Genomic DNA, 5,616 nt, shown 5'->3' on the forward strand with positions numbered 1-5,616 from the left:
TTAAAATTGCAACTGATTGAGGAAGCAGGGGGTCAGGGCCTGCCTGGGTTTCTGTTCCGCAGTGGCCTTGATAGCAGCCCGTGCGTGAGGGTGGGATGGGGATTAAGACTGGGGAAAGACATAGGAGGAAAGGGAAGAAGAAGAAGAAAAAGAAGAAGAGTTGGTTTTTATACCCTGATTTTCTCAACTTTTTAAGGAGAATCAAACCAGTTTACAGTCTCTTTCCCTTCCTCTCCCCACAGCAGTAGGTGGGGCTGAGCGAGTCTGGAGAGAACTGGGACTTGCCCAAGGTCACCCAGCTGGCTTCATGTGTAGGGGTGGGTAAACCAACCCGGTTCACCAGGTTAGGGTTCCGCCGCTCATGTGGAGGAGCTGGGAATCAAACCCAGTTCTCCAGACTAGAGTCCACCACTCTTAACCACTACACCATGCTGGCGTCCCCTGCATCACTCCCCCATGGAACTTTTTTTTAACACAAGATCTCAATCCCAGATCTTCTGCACCATTAGTTTAATCCTATTTCCCACAACACATGACAGCCACTTCTGCCTTTAAAAAACAACAACTCGCAAATACTGTTGAGACCCTGGAAATCACTTATGGTAACCGGGTGTAAGTCTAGTGCATTTTATCCTGCCCTTCCTCCAAGAAGCTCAGAGCAGCATATGTGGTGCTCTCCTTGCCTCCATTGTACTCACAACAACCCTGTGAGGTAGGTTAGGCTGAGAAAGAATGGCCGGCCCAAAACCACTCAGTGAGTTTCACGACCAGTGGGGATTTGAATCTGGGTTTCCCAGATCGTAGTCGAGCATTTTAACCACTATACCACACCAGAGTGGTGTAGTGGTTTGGAGCAGTGGAGTCTCAGCTGGAGAACCGGGTTTGATTCCCCACTCCTCCACATGAGCGGCAGAGGCTAATCTGGTGAACTGGATTGGTTTCCCCCTCCTACACACGAAGCCAGCTGGGTGACCTTGGGCAAATCACATTCTCTCAGTCCCACCTACCTCAATGGGTGTCTGTTGTGGGGAGGGGGAGGGAAGGTGATTGTAAGCCGGTTTCAGTCTCCCTTAAGTGGTAGAGAAAGTAGGCATATAAAAACAAACTCTTCTTCTTCTCTCATATATACCTAGTATATTCATAGTGTACATGTGTGTTAAGTGCCGTCAGGTTGCTTCCGACTCATGGCAACCCTCTGAATCCATGTCCTCCAAAAATGTCCTATCTTTAACAGCCTTGCTCAGGTCTTGCAAACTGAGGGCTGTGCTTCCTTTATAGAGTCAATCCACCTCTTGTTGGGTCTTCCTCTTTTCCTGCTGCCTTCAACTTTTCCTAGCATGATTGTCTTTTCCAGTGACTCTGGTCTCATTTTGGATTATCTCATCAAAGGTACATAGGGTTTTTTGTTTTGTTTTTAACTTGATTTTTAGTGGTCCACAACTCGACAGTCCCTGCTTCCATCAACCAGATTGCAATGGCGACGCTAACAATTATTACGTTCATGCGATAGCACAGGGGTCTCAAAACTGTGGCTCCAGAGCCGCATGCGGCTCTTTGGCTCGTTGAGTGCGGCTCTCCGAACTTGGTTCGGAGCCCCTGCTCTCGCGCCCGCTCATACCGGCAGCCGGGCTGCGGAGCCGGCGCGCCTGAGAGAGTGGGCGAGCAGGCGCGCTGTCTTCCCCCCCCCCCCACAGTGGAGAATGGCTGAGTCCCCCTTTCCCTTTCCCTCAATGGTTGGGAGGCTAAAGCCTCCCCTCTAGCCGCGCGATTGCTGGGCGGGCGGTTTGGCGGTTCCTGCCCCCCCCCGCCTATCAGCTGTTGGGCGGGGCGGACTTCCTTTGGTAGACCTGGCCTCCGGCTGAGTCCCATTGGGAGGCCATGTCTACCCACTGGCTTTCTTGGCAGTAGACCTGGACTCCGAGGAGGGGGAAAAGTCCCCCTTCAGAGGCCAGGTCTACCAATTGGCTTCTATGGGCCTCCGGAGGCCAGGTCTACTGCCAAGAAAGCCAATGGGTAGACCTGGCCTCCCAATGGGACTCAGCCAGAGGCCAGGTCTACCAATAGGCTTTTATGGCGGTAGACCAGGCCTCCAGACGAGGACTCCGGACGGGGAGGGGGAAATGGCAGGGACTTACAATTTAATTTTTATCAATAAATAAGATCACTATTAAGTATGATATCAAGTTTTATTCAGTGTACCTATAGTTTAATTAAGACTGAAAACTTCAATTAAAGTTTATTAAGTTAATAAAAGTGTACCTACCTATATAGTTTAAGTTTAAGAAATTTGGCTCTCAAAAGAAATCTCAATCGTTGTACTGTTGATATTTGGCTCTTTTGACTAATGAGTTTGCCGACCCCTGCGATAGCACAATGTGCCATAGCAAGCGAGAACGCCTGAGTAGTGTAGTGGTTATTCTGGTCACGGCTTTAGGGATTGGGTTCTGTATGACTGATGTTCATCCCAGAGGACTCGCTCTTCCGGTCACTGCGACCTGCTTGACAGTTTCCTCTGCGACAGCCCAAGCCCTGGCCTCCTCTGCTGCCCGTCCCTACGCAACAAGCACAGCCTGATTTGCAGCAAACCTCTCTGCACCTCATGATTACTACACAGGGAACACGGCGGACCTGCATTTCCTGCAGCTTACCAAGCTGTCAGGGAACCGGGCCTGGCTCCCAGACTGTGTTATTCTGCCTCAGAGGAAGAAACACCTTGTCAAAAGGAGCGAGGTCTGAAGGTGTTGCTGCTGCTGAGTTGCCTCATGCCCCAAGGAGTTGGGAGTGCGGCTGAAATGGCTGCTCTCCTATCCCCTCCCTCCCTCAAGTAACACACAGACACACACACACACACAATTTTCTCACTGTCAGTTTTATCTTCCACTTCAGCTGACAGCAGGCACAGGAACACTGGAGGGAGTCTGAAGGTGAAAGTCTCCAAGGATGACAATAAAAAGGCTCCTTCTGCAAGGACTACCGATTCCTGGCTGTGCCTGTGGGGGGGGGATCATCTTTAATTCCCCCTCCCCTTCTCCCTCTGGGTTTCCTCTTCTTATCCTTTTCTGTCGTGTCACTTGAAGCTTCCATTTTCAGACTTTAATGAACCGCTCTGTTACTGCCACTAATACTGGGCCATATTAGGGGCTTTCATTAATAGGCCATTTGAGATGGATTCCTCATGACTGAATACAATGGATAGCCCCCAAAAGACCTGGTGGTGGCAGAGAATATATTACATCTTAGGTGACAATACATTGAACTGTGGCATACCATTACAGGCATGGCAGAAGTGTGTTCCGGTGAAAGATCGGACCCATTCATGGTTGCTCCCAATATTTCAGAGACATGGATGAAGACATCTCTCTTTCTCTCTCCATTCTTTTGGGGTTCCTCGGCCAACAGGAGACAAATTCCACTCAATCCCAGTTTGTGGCACAACCTAAGTCCAAATGGAGGCACAAAACCCAACTCCACCAAGTAGAATAATGTTGCCATATTTGTCATGAAAATCAGGTTTGCGTTTATGGTGAGCTTATCTTACTACTGTACATTGAATGCTATGGGTGGTGAGGACTAACGTGCTCTTCGAAACGTGCAGGAGCATCTCTCCGGTGCAGGATCCCGCACCCGATACCTTTGGAGCAAGATCTAAGATTCTTTTTGTCTCTGTTAGGCTTGTCACCTGTTCCTTATTTCAAAGAATGGTTCTTTATTTAGTATTAATAGAAATGGAAACTAAATATTTACTATAACTGCAAAAAAAAAAAAGACAGCTTTACTACTTTACATGGATGGTGTATTCTAGGAAAGTACACTTAATGTTCTGGGGCGCATAGAACCTCCTTTTCTTACATTTTCACAGTGTGTTGGAGCTCCTCAGATGACAACCCAAAACTTGGCGGATCAAGGTGAGGCTGCTTCCCAAACAGCAGTCCTCCATTCTAAAATGGCGAGGAAGTAGATGTCTTGGTTGTCACTTGATTCTACTTATATACATTGCAACATCTATAGAAGAGATGTGACTGTAAACATGCAGTCTCTAAACAGATTGCCCTGACCTGGATAGCCCAGATCTTGTCAGATCTCAGAAGCTAAATGCAGGGTCGGCCTTGGTCAGTAGTTGGATGGGAAACCACCAAGAAGGTCCAGAGTTGTGATGCAGAGGCAGACAATGGCTTTTTATGCATGTATTTCCGCTGGATATGCTGCTCTCTCGATCCACAGTATTTGAACTTGAATTCTCAAATCACTATGCACAGGGGCTTTTTCCCTGTGAAGAAATTCCTGGAGTACTTGGGGTTAAATTTATGCATTACCAGGGGAAATGCAGAGCTTCAGAACTAATGTCAGGTGTGTTATCCCCCTCCCCCTTCAAATACTGCTTTGTGATTGGCTGTAGTCTATTTTTTTAAATACATCACCAGTCCCCACCAGCCACATGGCAGGATTCTTTCATTTTAACTGACCCAAGTAGCCGCAGTTCACTGCAAACCCACCCCTTCCCCCTACTTTCTCCTCTGTTTCCCTCTGTTTTCTTTTCCCCCCGGCCACTTTCTGTTGTTTGAATCTCCCTCCCTGCCCTTTTGACCAAGTGCTTCCCATCTTGTGTGCATCTGTGTGTGTCTATGGGTGTGTAGGTCGCTTTTTGTGTGTCTCCAGTCAGCTGGGCTGGGTGAGCTGTTTTCACTTGTCCATCTGGCAGAGGTCTGAAACTGACACACTGGCTGTGAAACTGACCAAATAAGCAGCCACATGAGGTAATTTGTGATTATTTTAGTGTTCTCACTAGTCTCAAACCAAAAAACCAGTTAGACTAGGCTGAGGTCTAAAACTGACACACTCCCTGTGAAACTAACCAATAAGTAGCCTCATAGTATTCCAGCTTCAAGGGGAGGTGTTGGATGAGAGGGAAAGACAAGTGGGAGGGAGAAGCAAGAATGGGCCTGGGAAGAAAACCCTAAATTGACAAGTATGCATAGGACCAGCTCTCATAAGAACATAAGAAAAGCCATGCTGGATCAGATCAAGGTCCGTCAAGTCCAGCAGTGGCCAACCAGGTGTTTCTAGGAAGCCCACGAACAAGACAACTGCAGCAGCATCCTGCCTGTGTTCCACAGCACCTAATATAATAGGCATGCTCCTCTGATCCTGGAGAAAATAGGTATGCATCGTGACTAGTATTCATTTTTACTGTGTGTGTGTGTGTGTAAAGTGCCATCAAGTCGCAGCCGACTTATGGCGACCCCTTTTGGGGTTTTCAAGGCAAGAGACTAACAGAGGTGGTTTGCCAGTGCCTGCCTCTGCACAGCCACCCTGGTATTCCTTGGTGGTCTCCCATCCAAATAATAACCAGGGCTGACCCTGCTGAGCTTCTGAGATCTGATGAGATCAGGCTAGCCTGGGCCATCCAGGTCAGGGCATACATTTTGACTAGTAGCCATGAATAGCCCTCTTCTCCATGAACATGTCCACTCCCCTCTTAAAGCCTTCCAAGTTGGCAGCCATCACCACATCTTGGGGCAGGGAGTTCTACAGTTTAACTATGATCTCGATTTGGGATTGAGGTAGACATTAAACTCGGGGTAAAACAGCATCCACAAAACGTGGGAGAAATGTGAG

At 48.2% G+C, this 5,616-nt stretch overlaps 1 pseudogene; it reads right to left on the minus strand.

Moving 5' to 3' along the window:
* Window positions 1-3,272: 3,272 nt before the first annotated feature.
* LOC130493190 (cytochrome c oxidase subunit 7B, mitochondrial-like) lies at window positions 3,273-3,601 on the minus strand (annotated as a pseudogene).
* Between the last annotated feature and the right edge of the window lie 2,015 nt (window positions 3,602-5,616).

The sequence above is a fragment of the Euleptes europaea genome, chromosome 1 (genome assembly GCF_029931775.1).
Source record: "Euleptes europaea isolate rEulEur1 chromosome 1, rEulEur1.hap1, whole genome shotgun sequence".
In the NCBI taxonomy this organism is placed as follows: Eukaryota; Metazoa; Chordata; class Lepidosauria; order Squamata; family Sphaerodactylidae; genus Euleptes; species Euleptes europaea.